This window comes from Equus quagga, chromosome 17 (assembly GCF_021613505.1).
Source record: "Equus quagga isolate Etosha38 chromosome 17, UCLA_HA_Equagga_1.0, whole genome shotgun sequence".
NCBI classification, from domain to species: Eukaryota; Metazoa; Chordata; class Mammalia; order Perissodactyla; family Equidae; genus Equus; species Equus quagga.
In genome coordinates, this window is record NC_060283.1 from 58,184,976 (window position 1) to 58,203,425 (window position 18,450).

The window sequence follows — 18,450 nt, forward strand, 5'->3', positions numbered from 1 at the left end:
TGAGATCTTATTTCTAGTAATTTGTCACAGGATTCTTTTGGATTTTTACATATAGGTGATCTTTATCTGCTAATAACAAATTTTGTACTTCCCATTCAATCTTGATAACTTTTATTTATTTTTTCAATTTTACTGCTCTAATAACTAGAACTTAATTTTAAATAAAAGTGATATTAGGAAATTAAGGGAATATTTGTGAGGTTTTGACATTTATTGTAATATTTGTTGCAGATTTTATTGGGTTTAAGATGTTCTACTTCTAGTTTATAAACATTTTTATCACGATTGGGCTTGGACTTTATTAAATAGTCCTTTTATTCTTAATTTTTCCCTTAATCTGCTTTGTTTCATTTTGATATAGCTACAGTAGCTGTCTTCTGCTTCACTTTTACTTAATATACTTTATTGATTTTTTACTTCCAAATTCTGTAGGTTCTTATGTTTTCAGCACATCTGTCATAAACAGTTTATGAAGTTTTTTTTTAGAAGTTTCCTGTTGCTGTTATTTTTGTTAATGGTTTTAATCCAACCAAATTCTCTCTGTCTTTCAGCTGGCGAGCTTAAATCATTTATATTCCATAGGATGTCTTTCATTGATTGTATCTTCTTTCTGTCTGTTCAAAATAGTTTTTCTACTCTTTCTCCAAACCACTTATTGTTCATATATAGAAAAATTATGCATTTCTGTACACTACTTTTTACCCTGATACCACTATTGTATTGTATAGAATAGTTTCTTTAGTTGATTCTGTTGGCTTACTAGTTATACAATAATATTATCTACAATTAGTCTTTCCCTCCTTTTTAACTTTTGTGTATATACTTCTTTTTCTCTTGAGTCCAGTACAACGTTAAATAATAGCAGTGATAATGAGCAACCTTGTCTTATTCTTTTAAATTCCAGCTGTTTTTGTGGGTGCATATTTGAAACCTAAACCCAAGTGAGGTCAAGCCAATAGTTACGAATCCTTAGGAGAGCAATTTTCCCATACCCAGAGCCAAAATTGAGATACATAAGCTTCCTCATCACCCCCTTGCCTGTGCTTGTGGGCAGACCTTTTTCTTTTCTATTGAAAAGTAACTGATGTACAACATTATATTCATTTCACATGTATAAAGAATGATTTGATGTATGCACATAGTGTGAAATGATCACCACAATTAAGTCCAGTTGACACCTATCACCACACATAGTAACACATTCTTTTTCTCGTGATGAGAACTTTTAAGATCTATTCTTGAGATGTCATCATCATGGCAGTGTGAAAAGATCCTTTTGTCTCTCCCCGTAAATCTAAAGAGAGTAAAACATCCATAACTCAACAAAGGCTACATTGCACAACACACCAAGATGCTGGAAAGAGCCACACATTGTTATATACCAAGGTGGGTGAACTGGAGCACATGGACAAAGTTAAACAGGGGAACAGCAGAGGCAGAACCCAGAATCCTGGACCCCCACAGGGCTGAGCCAGCCACCCCAGCTCCAGAGAACTCAGCCGGCAGCAGCAGAGGCATGCATGCAACTCCAGCCAGCAGCTGTGGTGGCACCTGTGGCCATGGGAAGTGGAGCAGCAGCAGAGGTGGAGCCCCATGATCCTGGACCCCCAGCCTCACTCAGAGCCTGGTAGCAGTGAGGGAGATGTGCACAGGACTCCTACATCCCAACCTCAGTACTACCTGTGACCACAAAGTAACAGGCAAAAGCTGAGACAGTGCCTCATATACCAGGCTTCCTCCCTCCCCTCCCCCTCTCCTCACCACTGCAGCAGAGCTTCCAACCCAGGTGATCTTGAATGCTGCTAAGGGGTCAGCCATCGCTGTGTCCCCAGTGGTAAAGCTGGCAACCACAGTGACACAGCAACAACAACACATCAGTGACCCCCAGAAATGCAGACAGTGACAGTGAGAATACCAGGAGATGCCAAATAGAGGTGGTAGAAGGTGGAACATGCAGATCCTCAAATATACCCAGAGGCAGCTCAGGTAAGAGAAACCAAAAACTAGCACTATAGTGCCACACACTGAAAAACAAAAGAAAGGCTCCTAATCTCCAAGCAGTTGAAAAGTTTGAATCAAAACAAAGCTATATCTAAATAAAAAACGTGTTTGCTACAGCAAATGCACTGGCAGAGAAACGACTCAGCAAGCACCACAAAAAGCCATGGTACCATGGCATTACAGAAAGAAAACAAGTCTCCAGAAACAAAACATAAAGTCATGGAAGATTTTGATCTCACTGAAAAAGAATTCAAAATAGCTGTCATGAAGAAACTCAATGACGGACTGGCCCAGTGGTGCAGCAGTTAAGTTTGCACGTTCCACTTCCGCAGCCCAGGATCCACCAGTTTGGATCCCAGGTGCGGACATACACATCATTTGTCAAGCCATGTTGTGGCAGGCATCCCACAAATAAAGTAGAGGAAGATGGGCACAGATGCTAGCTCAGGGCTAATCTTCCTCAAAAAAAAAAAAAAAGAAAAGAAAAACTCAATGAAATACAAGAAATCTGAGAAAGGCAGTTCAATGAGCTCCGGAATAAAGTCAATGAACAGAAGGAATACTTCACCAAAGAGATTGAAACTCTGAAAAGAACCAAACAGAAATTCTGGGACTGAAGAACTTAGTAAATGAGATGAAGAATGCATCAAAAAGCATTGGAAATGAAGCAGATAATGTGGAAGAGAGAATTAGTGAGCTCAAAGATATAAAACTAGAAATGATCCAGGTAGAAGAGAAGAGAGAACTAAGACTTTTTCAAAAATGTAGAGATTCTATGAGAATTATCCAGCTCCATTAAAAAGGGCAACATAAGGGTAACATGTATCCCTGAAGGAGAAGAGATGGGGAAAGGAGCAGAGAGCTAATTTAAAGAAATAAAAGCTGAGAACTTCCCAAAACTTGGGAAGGAGCCAGATATAAAAATCCATGAAGCTAACAGAACAGCCAATTATCTAAAAGCAAAAAGACATTCTCCAAAACACATGATAATAAAACTGTCAAAAATCAACAAAAAAGAAAGAATATTAAAAATAGCCAGGGAGAAAAAGAAAACAACCTACAAGGGAACCCCCATTAGGCTATCAGCAGATTTCTCAGCAGAAACCCTATGGCCAGGAGAGAGTGGAAAGATGTAGTCAAAATATTTAAATATAAAAACTGTCAGCCAAGAATACTCTATCCTGCAAAGTTATCTTTCAGATATGAAGGAGAAATAAAGGCTTTCCAAGACAAGCAGAAGCTGATGGAGTTCACTGCCACTAGACCAGCCTTATAGGAAACGTTGAAAGGAGCTCTCTTACCTGAAACAAAAATGCAAGGGTACACAAAGCTTTGAGAAAGGTGATAAAAAGACAGACAGAATCAGAAAATTGCAAATCTGTATCAGAACAGGATAGTATACACTTAATTATAACATAAAGGTTAGAGGGAAAGGAAGCATTGAAAATAACTATAATCACTTCGATTTGGTAACAAACTCACAATACAAAAAGAGATAATTTGTGACAACAAAAACATAGAAGGGGAAGAGGAAAAGGATGGAACCTATATAAGCAAATGAAGATAAGAGGCTGTCAACAGAAAAAGGACTATTTTATCTATGAGACCTTCTATACAAGCCTCATGGTGACTGCAAAAAAATTCATAACAGAATCACAAAAAGTAAAAAAAAGAGGAAACTGAGAAACAAATCACAGAAAACCAGCAAACTGAAATGGCAGACACAAACACAAGGAAAAAGAAACAATGGAAATTAGAGCAACCAGAAAACAAAAGATAAAATGGCAGTATTGTCTTCATATATCAATAATCACCCTAAATGTAAACGGATTGCATTCACCAATCAAAAGACACAGAGTGCCTGGGGGCTGGCCCTGTGGCATAGTGGTTAAGTTCATGTGCTCTGCTTTGCTGGCCTAGGGTTGCAGATTCAGATCCTGGGCATGGACCTACACATCATTCATCAAGCCATGCTGTGGTGGTATCCCATATACAAAGTAGAGGAAGATTGGCATGGATGTCAGCTCAGGGGCCATCTTCCTCAAGCCAAAAAAAAAAGAGAGACACAGAGTGTCTGGATGGATTCAAGAACAAGACTCAACAATATGCTGCCTTAAGGAGACCCACCTCAGCTCTAAAGACAAATATAGGCTCAAAGTGAAGGGATAGAAGCTGATACTCCAAGCATATGGCAAACAAAAGAAGGCAGGTGTAGCCATACTTATACCAGACATATATAACGAAAAATCCATTCAGAAGACATAACACCTATTAATATATATTCAACTAACATAGTAGCACCACAGTATATAAAGCAATTATTTAAAAACCTAAAGGGAGAAATTGACAGCAACACAATAATAGTAGGGAATCTCAACACCCCACTTACATCAATGGATAGGTCATCCAGACAGAAAATTACAAGGAAATATTGGCCCTAAATGAAACAATTAGACCAGATGAACTTAATAGATACATACAACATTCCACCCAAAAGCAGTAGAACACACATTCTTCTCAAGTGCACATGCAACATTCTCAAAGATAGACCATATGTTGGAAAACAAAACAAGTCTCAATAAAGTTAAGAAGATTGAAATCATATAAAGCATATTTTCTGATCACAATGGTATGAAACTAGAAACCAACTACAAGAAGAAAGCTGGAATTCACAAGTATGTAAACACTAAACAACATGCTACTGAACAACCATTGGATCAATGAAGAAATCAAAGGAGAAATAAAAAAATACGTGGAAACAAGTGAAAATGAAAACACAACATACTAAAATATATGGGATGCAGCAAAAGTGGTACTAAGAGGGAAGTTTATAGCAATTCAGGCATACCTTTAGAAATGAGAAAAATCTCAAATAAACAACCTAACATTACATCTACAGGAACTAGAAAAATAAGAACAAATGAAGCCCAAAATCAGTAGAAGGAAGGAAATGATAAAAATAAAAGTGGAAATAGATGAAATAGAGACTAAAAAGACAATTGAAAGGATCAATGACACTAAGAGCTAGTTCTTTGAAAGGATAAATAAAATTGACAAACTTTTAGCTAGACTCACTAAGAAAACAAGAGAGAAGGCACAAATACATATCAGAAACAAGAGGAGAAATTATAATAGATAACACAGAAATATGAAGAATTATAAGAGAATACTATGAAAAGCTATACACCAAAAAATTGAATAGCCTAGAAGAAATAAATTCCTAGAATCATAAAGCCTTCCAAAACTGAATAAAGAAGAAATAGAGAATCTGAATAAACCAATCGCTAGTAAGGAGTTTGAAATAGTAATCAAAAACCTCCCAAAAAACAAAAGTCTGGGACCAGATGGCTTCTCTGGTGAATTCTACCAAACATTCAAAAAACAGTTAATACCTACCCTTCTTGAACTCTTCCAAAAAATTGAAGAGGATGGGATGCTTTCTAACTCATTTTATAAGGCCAACATTACCCAGATGCCAAAACCAGACAAGGATGATGCAAAAAAAGAAAATTACAGACCAATATCGCTAATTAACATAGATGCAAAAATCCTCAACAAAATATTAGCAAATCAAGTACAAGACATTAAAAGGTTTTAACTGGGATCTATTCCAGGGAGGCAAGGATAGTTCAACATCTGTATATCAATCAACATGATACACCATATTAACAAAATTAAGACTAAAAATCATATTATCATCTCAATAGATGCAGAGAAAGAATTTGACAAGATTCAGCAGTGATTTATGATAAAAATTCTCAATAAAACTGGCATGGAAAGAAACTACCTCAACATAATAAAGGCCATATATGACAAACCCACAGCTAACATTATACTTAATAGTCACAAACTGAAAGTTATCTAAGAACAGGAGCAAGACAAGGATGCTCACTCTCACCACTCTTATTTAACAAAGTATTGGAAGTTCTAGCCAGAGCAACTATGCAAGAAAAAAAAAACAGAAGGTATCAAAATTGGAAAGGAAGAAGTAAAAATGTCACTATTTGTGGATGATGATTTTATATGTAGAAAACCCTAAAGAACCCACAAAAAAACTATTAGAAATAATAAACAAATACAGTAAAGTTGCAGGGTACAAAATCAACATACAAAAATCAGTTGCATTTTTACACACTAACAATCAACTAGTAGAAATAGAAATCAAGAATACAATCCCATTTACAATCATGATAAAAAGAATAAAATACCTAAGAACAAACTCAATCAAGGAGGTGAAAGACCTGTACACTGAAAACTATAGGACATGGCTGAAAGAAATCAAAGATGACGTAAAGAAATGGAAACATATCTTGTGCTCTTGAATTAACATAGTTAAAATGTCCATATTTCCTAAAGCAATCTACAGATTCAATGTAATCCCTGTAAAAATCCCCATGACACTTTTCACAGAAATAGAACAATGAATCTTAAAATTTTTGTGGAATGACAAAAGACCCCAAATCAAAGCAATCCTGAGAAAAAAGAACAAAGCTGGACGTATCACACTCCCTGGTTTCAAAATACACTACAAAGCTATAGTAATCAAAACAGCATGGTACTGGCACAAAGACACACATACCAATGGAACAGAATTGGGAGCTCAGAAATAAACCCACACATTTATGGACAGTTAATATTCAACAAAGGAGCCAAGAACACACAATGGAGAAAGAAAAGTCTCTTCAATAAAAGGCGTTGGGAAAACTGGACAGCCACATGCCAAAGAATGAAAGCAGACCAATGTCTTGTACCATACACAAAAATTAACTCAAAATAGATTAAAAACTTGAATATAAGACCTGAAACCATAAAACTCTTAGAAGAAAACATAGGGAGTACACTCTTTGACATCGGTCTTAGCAGTATCTTTTTGGCTATGTCTCCTCAGGCAAGGGAAACAAATTAAAAAATAAACAAATGGGACTACATCAAACTAAAAAGCTTCTGCATAGTGAAGGAAACCATTAACAAAATGAAAAGGCAACTTACCAGTTGGGAGAAGGTATTTGCAAATTGTATATCTGATAAAGGATTAATATCCAAAATATAGAAAGAACTCATACAACTCAACATTAAGAAGAAAAACAGCTCAATTAAAAAATGGGCAGATGATCTGAACAGACATTTTTCCAAAGATATACAGATGGCCAACAGGCACATGAAAGGATGTTCAACATCACAAATTATTAGGGAAATGCAAATCAAAACCACAATGAGATATCATCTCATGCCTGTCAGAATGGCTATTATTAAAAAGACGAGAAATAACAAGTGTTGGAGAGGATGTGGAGAAAAGGGAACCCTTGTACACTGCTGGCAGGAATGTAACTTGGTGCAGCCACTGTGGAAAACAGTATTGGAGATTCCTCAAAAAATTAAAAATAGAACTACCATACAATCCAGCTATTCCACTTCTGGGGATTTATCTAAAGAACACGAAAACACTAATTTGAAAAGACATATGCATACCTAGGCTCATTGCAGAACTATTCACAATATTCGAGACTAGGAAACAATCTAAGTGCCCATCAACAGATGATTGGATACAGAAGATGTGGTACATATATTCAATGGACTACTACTGAGCCATAAAAAAAGATGAAATTTGTCATTTATGACAATATGGATGGAACTTGAGGGTATTATGCTCAGTAAAATAAGTCAGATGGAGAAAGGTGAGTACAGTATGATTTCACTCACATATGGAAAACAAACAAATACATAGATACAGAGAACAGATTGGTTACTAGGGGGAAAGGGTGAGGCAGGAGAGGGAAAAAGGGAAAGGGGCACAAGCATACAGTGACAGATGGAAACTAGACTTCTGGTAGGGAACACGATGTAGTCCATACAAAAGGTGAAATATAATGATGTACACCAGAAATTTATACAGTGTTATAAATCAATGTTACCTCAATAAAAAAAAAATAAAGATCTACTTTCTTAGCAATGGTAGACTTTTCTCTTTGCCTTTTCTCTTAGCTTGTAGCCCTTTAAGGGTTCCAATTTAATGCAGGATCTCTGTTTGTGCACTTCACCTTTTGGATAATCACTTAAACTCAAGCCCTTAATTACAGAGATCAGGGAAGACCCCTTCTTGCCACAAAAGACAACTAAATTTCCAATTCTCACTTAGTGTACTCTTTTCTTTTCCTCTTCATTTTTGAGAGTTGAGCTTTCTCTGACTTTCTTATAAACTCAACTATGAATTTTAATTTAAATTTTAAAAAGGTAATACATTGTTATAGTAATTAAAATTTTAAGTAAGCCATGAAAATTCTCTCTTTTATGCCAGTCTACCATCCGCTCAGTTCCCAACACTACACACACCCCCCCCAAAAAAAAAACTCCACAGGTAACAACGGTTGTTTCTTGTTTATCTTTCCAAATTTTCTTTATACTTGTGCAATCGAATATAAAATATATTCTAATTATCTCCCTCTTTTTACTCAAAAGGTAGCATGCCATACACATTATCCTCTTCCTTGCTTTTTTTTCATTTAACAATATATCTTGGAGATCAAAAGATATTTATACATAAATTGCTTCCTCATTTTTATACAGCCATGCCATATTTTATTGTTTGACTGATCATAATTTATCTAGTCAATTCCATATATTTGTAATATTTACATTTTCTTCTATTACAAACCATGTTGCAAAGAATAATTTATGTCTAGATCATTTACCAGGTATGCAAATATAGCTATAGGATAAGTTCCCAAAAATTGTATTACTGGGTCAAAAGGTATAGGTATTTGTGATTTTGATAACTATTACCAAATTGTCTTCCTTAGGGGTTGTAATAATTTGAACTTCCCACTGTGAAATGTGAAACAAAATGGAGTCACTTATGTCTAAGGGGTTTAAAATGGAGCTGGGAAGCCATTAAGGAACTGGGGCTCATGCACGTCCTCAACAGGCAGGACGTAAACTTTTGAACTGAGTAAAGCCACAAAAATTCAGAGACTGCAGCATGAGATCTGCAACTCATCACCTTGACAGAATTTTACCTCCCTCTAACTAGCCTTAGCAATCAATTGGTTAGCCAAGATTAGCTTTCTGCCGTCAACTCCAATTAACATTGTTTGTCATACAAACCTCCCTCTTTTGTCTTTAAAAGCCCCTACCTCGTACTCCCTAGCTGGACACTATTTGGGTTGTTATCCAAATCTGTGCTCCCCACATTGTAATTCTTTGATCCCAAAATAAATGTCTCTCTGTCTCTCATTTTGGCTCTTTATATTTAGGTTAACACCACCGACAGTGTATAATCTGCTTAGTGCTACCGATACTTACTTAGCAAAAGTCCATGGTGGAAAATTGGACAGGAATGATTAGCTCTGACTCTTGGCTCCTACAAATTCCAATGCTCCATGCTAGCTTATGTACAGCCATTAAAAGCTCATCTGGTGTCTCCTTGTCCTAGTAGAGTTCCTCACCCATGGCAGCCTTGCTCCTCTGCCCACCTGTCTTGCAAGGCAATTGCCTCTAGGGGTGAAAATGGGTGCAGGTCTCTCTGATGTGCCACCCAGATCCCCATCAGATTCATCCCTCTCTGAAGTTCAGTTTACTCAGTCTTCTTTGTGTCCACAGCTCTTCAAAAGCTCTAAAAATAAATAGGACTTCTTTTGTCTGTTTGTTTATTCAGGTTTTCTCACTACAGATGAAGCAAGGGTCTTGCCCTTACGTATCCTACTTGAAAGTTTTCTTGTCTTATTTTGGACAAGAAATGAAATACCTCTAGTGCTTCCCAATAACCACGATACTGGGTTGAGGGCTGAGATAGAATATTTTATGATTTTGAGGAAATATCCATCGGTCTCTATTTTATTGAGAATTCTTTTATTCATCAATGTTTGTTGCACTTTCTCAAATACTTTTTAGTATATACGGAGAAAATAAGAAAATTTTTGGAATATATTAAGCACTCTTACGACTTCATATATTAATAAATTTCATCAATGCTTCATGGATACTCAAAGAATATATTCACCATGCTACAAAAGTTAATTTTGCTTTGTAAAGTAATCTTAAAATGTTTTTCAATTAGTATATGAGATAAGCCAACTTAAATACGTGAATCAATTTATCTTATTTTTTTCCAAGTCTTTTACTATGTAGAAGTGATTTTTCTATAAAGTTGTTTTGTTATCGAGGAAGTTTTATATTTTTGTTTTAGTGACTATTGTCATAATTACACCATAACATAAAGCCCATTAACCCTCTATCAAGTCCCTCCTACAAATGATGACAAAATTAAAGTGTTTTCTCTACCCTGCCCTAACCTCTCCCCTTCACCATTCAATTTTGGTCAATAATATTATCATTCTAATTGTTTTCCTTTGTACTATTGAATATTGTTCTGCAATCAAAACTGCATGCAGAGCAACACCCATTCATGATAAAAACTCTTCACAAACTACAAATAGAGGGGAATTTTCTAACTCAATAAAGAACATCTACTAAAAACCTACAGCTAACATCATGCTTAATGAGAAGAAACTCAAATTCTTTTTACTAAGATCAAAACCAAGGCAAGTATGTCTCCTCTTATAAGTCCTTTTCAACATTTCAACAACTGGCAGTTCTAGCTAATGCAATAAGACAAGAAAAGGAAATAAAAGGTATATAGATTGGGAAGGAAGAAATAAAACTGTCTTTGTTCACAGACACAATGATCATCTATATACAATACCCCAGAGAATCAATAACAACAAAAAACCCTCCTGGAATTAATAAGCAATTGCAGCAAAATTGCAAAGATATGAGGTTAATGTACAAAAATCAACTGCAATGAACACGTGGAATTTGAAATTAAAAACACAGTACCATTTACTGTAGCACCAAAAAATAAAATACTTAGGTATAAACTTAATGAAATATGTACAAGATATATATGAGGAAAACTGCAAAACTCTAACAAAAGAAATCAAAGAAGAACCAAATAAATGGAGAGAGAATCCATGCTCATGGATAGAAAGACTCAATATTGTCAAGATGTCAGTTTCTCACAATTTATTCTATAGATTCAATGCAATTCTAATCAAGATCCCAGCAAATTATTTTGTAGATATCAACAAACTGATTCTAAAGCCCACAGTGGAGAAGCCAACACAATATTTAAGAAGAACAAAGTTGGAGTTCTGACACTACCCAACTTCAAGACTCTCTGTAAAGCTACAGTAATCAAGACAGTGTGGTATTGCTGAAAGAATAGACAAATATATCAATGGAACAGAACAGAGAGCTCAGAAACAGACTCACATAAGTATAGCTGACCGATCTTTGACAAATGAACAAAGGCAATACAATGGAGAAAAGATAGTTTTTAAAAATGTGGTAGTGGAGGAGAAGGGGTGGAGCAAAATGGCAGGGTGAGCTGACCCGGGATTCTCTCCCCTCCAAAATACAACAAAGGATTGGAAAAACTGAATTTCAGAAAATAAATCTAATGCCAACACATTAGAGACCTACAATACCAAGAAGGCGGAGAACATAAACCTTGCTGATGGCCACGGAGGCGCTGGAACGGGTAGGAGAGAACGTCGCTCCCTCCCCTAGAGTCTGGGTTCCCTGCTGTGCAGTCTGGGAAGGAGCAGGGGAGGGGCCACACGACTGGTGAATCATCCAGGACTCCTGCCGCTGGTTCAGTGGAAACCCGCTGATGGGGGAAAGCTTCTGTGCATGGGGACCCCATAAACCCAGGGCCTTGGGAGACCAGAGAACAGAACTGATCTGAATCCAGATCGGCTTGCGAGAATAGCAGCCCCTCCCTCACGGAAAAGTGCACTGGGCGCCGCCATCTTGCCCAAAGGTGGAGAGCTCAGAACACGCGGCTCTCGTCCCCCATCTAGTGGCGACAGGCTGTAACTGCAACCGAATTCTACCACCATGAGAAAAAACCGCTCCTCTACCATCCAGCAATTTATAAAAGCCCCAGATCAGAAGGAAAACAATAAAAACATAGAATTAAGTCCTGAGGACTTGGAATTAGGTAAACTAAGTGATAATGCATTCAGAGCAGCTATAATCAAAAAACTCAATGAGGTAGAGAGAAAGATAGAGAAACAAGCCAATGAGTTCTGGAGTTACTTCACAAAAGAGATTGAAATTATAAAGAAGAATCAAACAGAATTACTAGAGATGAAAAACACAGTGGACCAGATAAAACAGAATACAGATTCCCTGAAAGCCCGTGTAGACACCATAGAAGAGCAAATTAACATAATTCAAGATAGACAGGCTGAATGGCTCCAGACAGAGGAAGAAAGAGAACTAAGAATTTTAAAAAAACGAGGAAAATCTCCAAGAGATAGTGGATTCAATGAGGAGTAAGAACTTAAGGATCATAGGAATTCCCGAGAACATGGAAAAGGAAAATGGAGCAGAAAGTGTGCTTAACAAAATTATTGAAGAGAACTTCCCAAATCTAGGGAGTGACAGAGAAATGTATGTAGAGGAAGCTTTCAGATCTCCTAGATTTGTCAATGTAAAAAGACCTACTGCAAGGCACATAGTAGTACAATTGGCAAGAAGGAAAGATAAAGAAAGAATACTCAGGAAAGTAAGAAAAAAGAAGAGAATAACCTACAAAGGAGCCCCTATCAGACTTCCAGTGGATTTCTCTGCAGAAACCTTACAAGCTAGGAGAGAATGGAGTAACATATTCAAAGCTTTAAAAGATAAAAATCTTCAGCCAAGAATAGTCTATCCAGCAAGAATTTCCTTCAGATATGAGGGAGAAATTAAATCTTTTCCAGACAAACAAAAGTTAAGGGAATTTGTAACTAAAAGCCCTCCACTACAAGAAATCCTCAAGAAGGCTCTCATAGCTGAAAAAAGAAAAAAGGGAGAAAGGGGTCACAATCCACAGACTAGGGAGACCGATGAATAGAACCAGAACAGAATAGCAAATATTCAACTATAGCATTAGGGTAAAGGTAAGGAAACTACCAAAGCAAGAGCGATCTTATCACTCTAACTACAAATTCATAACACGAGTTGGAATAAGAAATGAAAATAATTATTTAGGAGGGGAAGAGCAAAGGGTCTAAATCAGTATTGGCCAAGTAAGTAAGAGACCACCAGAAAACAGACTATATTATACATGTGATTCTAAATACAAACTTCAGGGTAGACACTAAAATAAAATACAGAACAGAGTCACAAATCCTAAGTAAGGAAAAATCTAAGAAACCCAGCATAAGAAATTGCAGTATTAAATGGGTAGGCTAAAGCACACAGGAAAAGAAACACAGGAAAACAAGATAATGAGTGACAGATTGACAGCATTAAGTCCACATGCATCAACAATCACTCTCAGTGTAAACGGATTGAACTCTCCAATAAAAAGACACAGAATGGCAAAATGGATTAAAGAACAAGATCCAACAATTTGTTGCCTCCAAGAAACACACCTCAACCCCAAGGACAAACACAGGCTCAGGGTGAAGGGGTGGAGGACAATACTTCAAGCTAATAGCAGGGGGAAAAAAAAGGCAGGTGTTGCAATTCTTATATCAGACAAAGTGGATTTCAAAATAAGACAGGTAAAGAGAGACACAGAGGGACAATATATAATGATCAAAGGGACACTTCATTAAGAAGAAATAACGCTTATAAATATCTATGCACCCAACACAGGAGCACCAAGATTCATAAAGCAACTATTAACAGACCTACAGGAAGATGTTAAAAGCAACACAATAATAGTAGGGGACCTCAACACCCCACTCACATCAATTGACAGATCATCCAGACAGAAAATCAACAAGGAAATAGTGGAGCTAAATGAAAAACTAAAACAATTGGACTTAATGGACATATATACATCACTTCACCCTAAAACAGCTGAATACACATTCTTCTCAAGTGCACATGGAACATTCTCAAGGATAGACCATATGTTGGGAAACAAGGCAAGCCTCTATAAATTTAAAAAAATTGAAATAATAACAAGCATCTTCTCTGATCATAATGCTATAAGGCTAGAAATTAATTACAAGAAAAAAGCTGAGAAAGGCATAAAGATGTGGAGACTAAACAACACACTACTGAACAAGTAATGGATCATTGAAGAAATTAAAGAAGAAAACAAAAAATACCTGGAAACAAATGAAAATGATAGCATGCCATACCAACTCATATGGGATACAGCAAAAGCTGTATTAAGAGGAAAATTCATCACAATACAGGCACATCTTAACAAACAAGAAAAATCCCAAATAAGCAATCTTAAACTACACCTAACTGAACTAGAGAAAAAAGAACAAATAAAGCACAAAGTCAGCAGAAGGAGAGAAATAATAAAAATCAGAGCAGAAATAAATACTATTGAAACGAAAAAGGCAGTGGAAAGGATCAATGAAACAAAGAGCTGGGTTTTTGAGAAGATAAATAAAATTGACAAACCCCAAGCCAGACTTACAAAGGAAAAAAGGGAGAAAGTTCAAATAAACAAAATCAGAAATGAAAGAGGAGAAATAACAACAGACTCTGCAGAAATACAACGGATTATAAGAGAATACTACAAAAAACCATATGCCAACAGAATGGATAACCTAGAGGAAATGGATAAATTCTTGGACTCCTACAATCTCCCAAAGCTCACTCAAGAAGAGGCAGACAATTTGAACAGACCAATCACAAGGAAAGAGATTGAAATAGCAATCAAAAACATCCCAAAGAATAAAACCCCAGGACCAGATGGCTTCCCTGGAGAATTCTACCAAACTTTCAGAGAGGATTTAATACCTATCCTTTTCAAGCTACTCCAAAAAATTAGGGAACATGAAACACTTCCTAACACATTCTATGAAGCCAACATCATGCTGATACCAAAACCTGACAAGAACACCATGAAAAAAGAGAACTACAGGCCAATATCACTGATGAACATAGATGCAAAAATTCTAAACAAAATTTTGGCGAGCAGAATTCAGCAATTCATCAAAAGGATCATACATCATGATCAGGTGGGATTCATACCAGGGACACAGAGATGGTTCAACATCCGCAAATCAATCAACGTGATACACCACATCAACAAACTGAGGAATAAAAACCACATGATCATCTCAATAGATGCAGAGAAGGCATTTGACAAGATCCAACAGCCATTTATGATAAAACTCTGAACAAAATGGGCATAGAAGGAAACTACCTCAACATAATAAAGGCCATATATGACAAACCCATAGCCAACATCATACTCAATGGGCAAAAACTGAACGCCATCCCCCTGAAAACAAGAATGAGACAAGGATGCCCTCTATCACCACTCTTATTCAACATAGTACTGGAGGTCCTGGCCAGAGCAATCAGGCAAGAAAAAGGAATAAAAGGAATCCAAATAGGGAGGGAAGAAGTGAAACTCTCGCTGTTTGCAGACGACATGATCTTATATGTAGAAAACCCCAAAGAATCCATTGGAAAACTGTTAGAAGTAATCAACAACTACAGCAAAGTTGCAGGGTACAAAATCAATTTGCATAAATCAGTAGCATTTCTATACTCTAATAACCAACTAACAGAAAAAGAACTCAAGAACACAATACCATTCACAATTACAACAAAAAGAATACAATACCTTGGGGTAAATTTAACTAAGGAAGTGAAGGACCTAGATAATGAAAATTACAAGGCCTTCCTGAGAGAATTGGATGACGACATAAGGAGATGGAAAGACATTCCATGTACGTGGATTGGAAGAATAAACACAGTTAAAATGTCTGTCCTACCTAAAGCAATCTACAGATTCAACGCCATCCCAGTCAGAATCCCAATGACATTCTTTACAGAATTATAACAAAGAATCCTAAAATTCATATGGGGCAACAAAAGACCCTGAATTTCTAAAGCAATCCTGAGAAAAAAGAACAAAACGGGAGGCATCACAATCCCTGACTTCAAAACATACTACAAAGCTACAGTAATCAAAACAGCATGGTACTGGTACAAAAACAGGTGCACAGATCAATGGAACAGAATTGAAAGCCCAAAAATAAAACCATACATCTATGGACAGCTTATCTTCGACAAAGGAGCTGAGGGCATACAATGGAGAAAAGAAAGTCTTTTCAACAAATGGTGCTGGGAAAACTGGAAAGCCACATGTAAAAGATTGAAAATTGACCATTCTTTTTCACCATTCACCAAAATAAACTCTAAATGGATCAAAGACCTAAAGGTGAGACCTGAAACCATAAGGCTTCTGGAAGAAAACGTAGGCAGTACACTCTTTGACAGTATTAAAAGTATTAAAAGGATCTTTTTGGACACCATGCCTTCTCAGAGAAGGGAAACAATAGAAAGAATAAACAAACGGGACTTGATCAGACTAAAGAGCTTCTTCAAGGCAAATGAAAACAGGATTGAAACAAAAAACAACCCACTAGCTGGGAAAAAATATTTGCAAGTGATAAATCTGACAAAGGCTTAATATCCATAATATATAAAGAACTCTCACAACTCAACAGCAAAAAATCAAACAACCCAATCAAAAAATGGGCAGGAGACATGAACAGACATTTCTCCAAAGAAGATATACGGATGGCCAATAGGCACATGAAAAGATGCTCATCATCGCTGATCATCAGGGAAATGCAAATCAAAACTACACTAAGATATCACCTTACACCCATTAGAATGACAAAAATATTTAAAACTAATAGTAACAAATGTTGGAGAGGTTGTGGAGAAAAAGGAACCCTCATACACTGCTGGTGGGAATGCAAACTGGTGCAGCCACTACGGAAAACAGATGGAGATTCCTCAAAAAATTAAAAATAGAACTACCATACGATCCAGCTATCCCACTACTGAGTATTTATTCAAAGAGCTTGAAGTCAGCAATCCCAAAAGTCCTATGTACCCCAATGTTCATTGCAGCATTATTTACAATAGCCAAGACATGGAAGCAACCTAAGTGCCCATCAACAGACGAATGGATAAAGAAGATGTGGTACATATATACAATGGAATACTACTCAGCTGCAAAACAGAACAAAATCATTCCATTTGCAATAACATGGATGGACCTTGAGGGATTATGTTAAGTGAAATAAGCCAGCGAGAGAAGGATAATCTGTGTACGACTCCACTCATATGAGGAATTTTAAAATGTGGACTAAGAACAGTTTAGTGGATACCAGGGGAAAGGTGGGGTGGGGGGTGGGCACAAAGGGTGAAGTGGTGCACCTACAACATGAATGACAAACATTAATGTACAACTGAAATTTCACAAGATTGTAACCTATCATTAACTCAATAAAAAAAAAAAGTAGTAGTGGAACAATTGAATATCCACATTCAAAAAAATGAATCTACACAAAGACTTTGTATCCATCTCAAAATTAATTCAAAATGAATCACAGATCTAAATGTAAAACACAAAAATGCAAAACTCTTAGAAGATAAGATAGGAGAAAATCTAGGTGACCTTGGCTATGGTGATGACTTTTTAGCTACAACACCAAAGTCATAGTCCATGAAAGAAATAATTGATAAGCTAGACATCATTAAAGTTAAAAGTTTCTACTCTGCAAAAGACACTGTCAAGAGAATGAGAAGACAAGCCACAGACTAGGAGAAAATACTTGCAAAAAACACATCCGATAAGGAATTGTTGTCTAGAACATAAAAAGAACCCTTAAAACTCAATAATATGAAAACAAACAGGGCCAGCCCTGTGGCCAAGTGGTTAAGTTCTCACGCTCCACTTCGGCGGCCCAGGGTTTCACAGGTTCGGATCCTGGGCGTGGACATGGCACCTCTCTTCAGACCATGCTGAGGCAGCATCCCACATGCCACAACTAAAAGGACCCACAACTAGAAACATACAACTATGTACCAACGGTGCTTTGGGGAGAAAAAGGAAAAGTAAAATCTTTAAAGTATTTAATAAAAAAGAAAAAAAGAAAGAAAACAAACAAACCAATTTAAAAATAGGCCAAAGACCTAAACAGACATCTAACCATAGAAGACATGCAGATGGAAAATAAACATATGAAAAGGTGCTCAGACTTATATATCACCAGGGAATTGCAAATTAAGTCAATAATGGGATATTACTACATACATATTAGAATGACCAAAATCCAAAACACTGACAACACGAAAAGCTGGCGAGGGTGGCACAAAAGAAAGTCTCAATCATTGCTAGTGGGAGTGCAAAATGGTACAGCCACTTTAGAATACAGTTTGATGGTGTCCTACAAAACTAAGCATTATCTCCCCATATGATCCAGTGATCACATTCCTTGGTATTTACCTAAAGGAGTTGAAAACTCTGTCCACACAAAAACCTGCATGTGGCTGTTTATAGCAGGTTTGCTCATAATTTCCAAAACATGGAAGTAACAGAGATGCCCTCCAGTAGGTGAATGGGTGAATAAATTGTGATACATCCAGACATCCAGGAATATCATTCATCACTAAAAAGAAAAG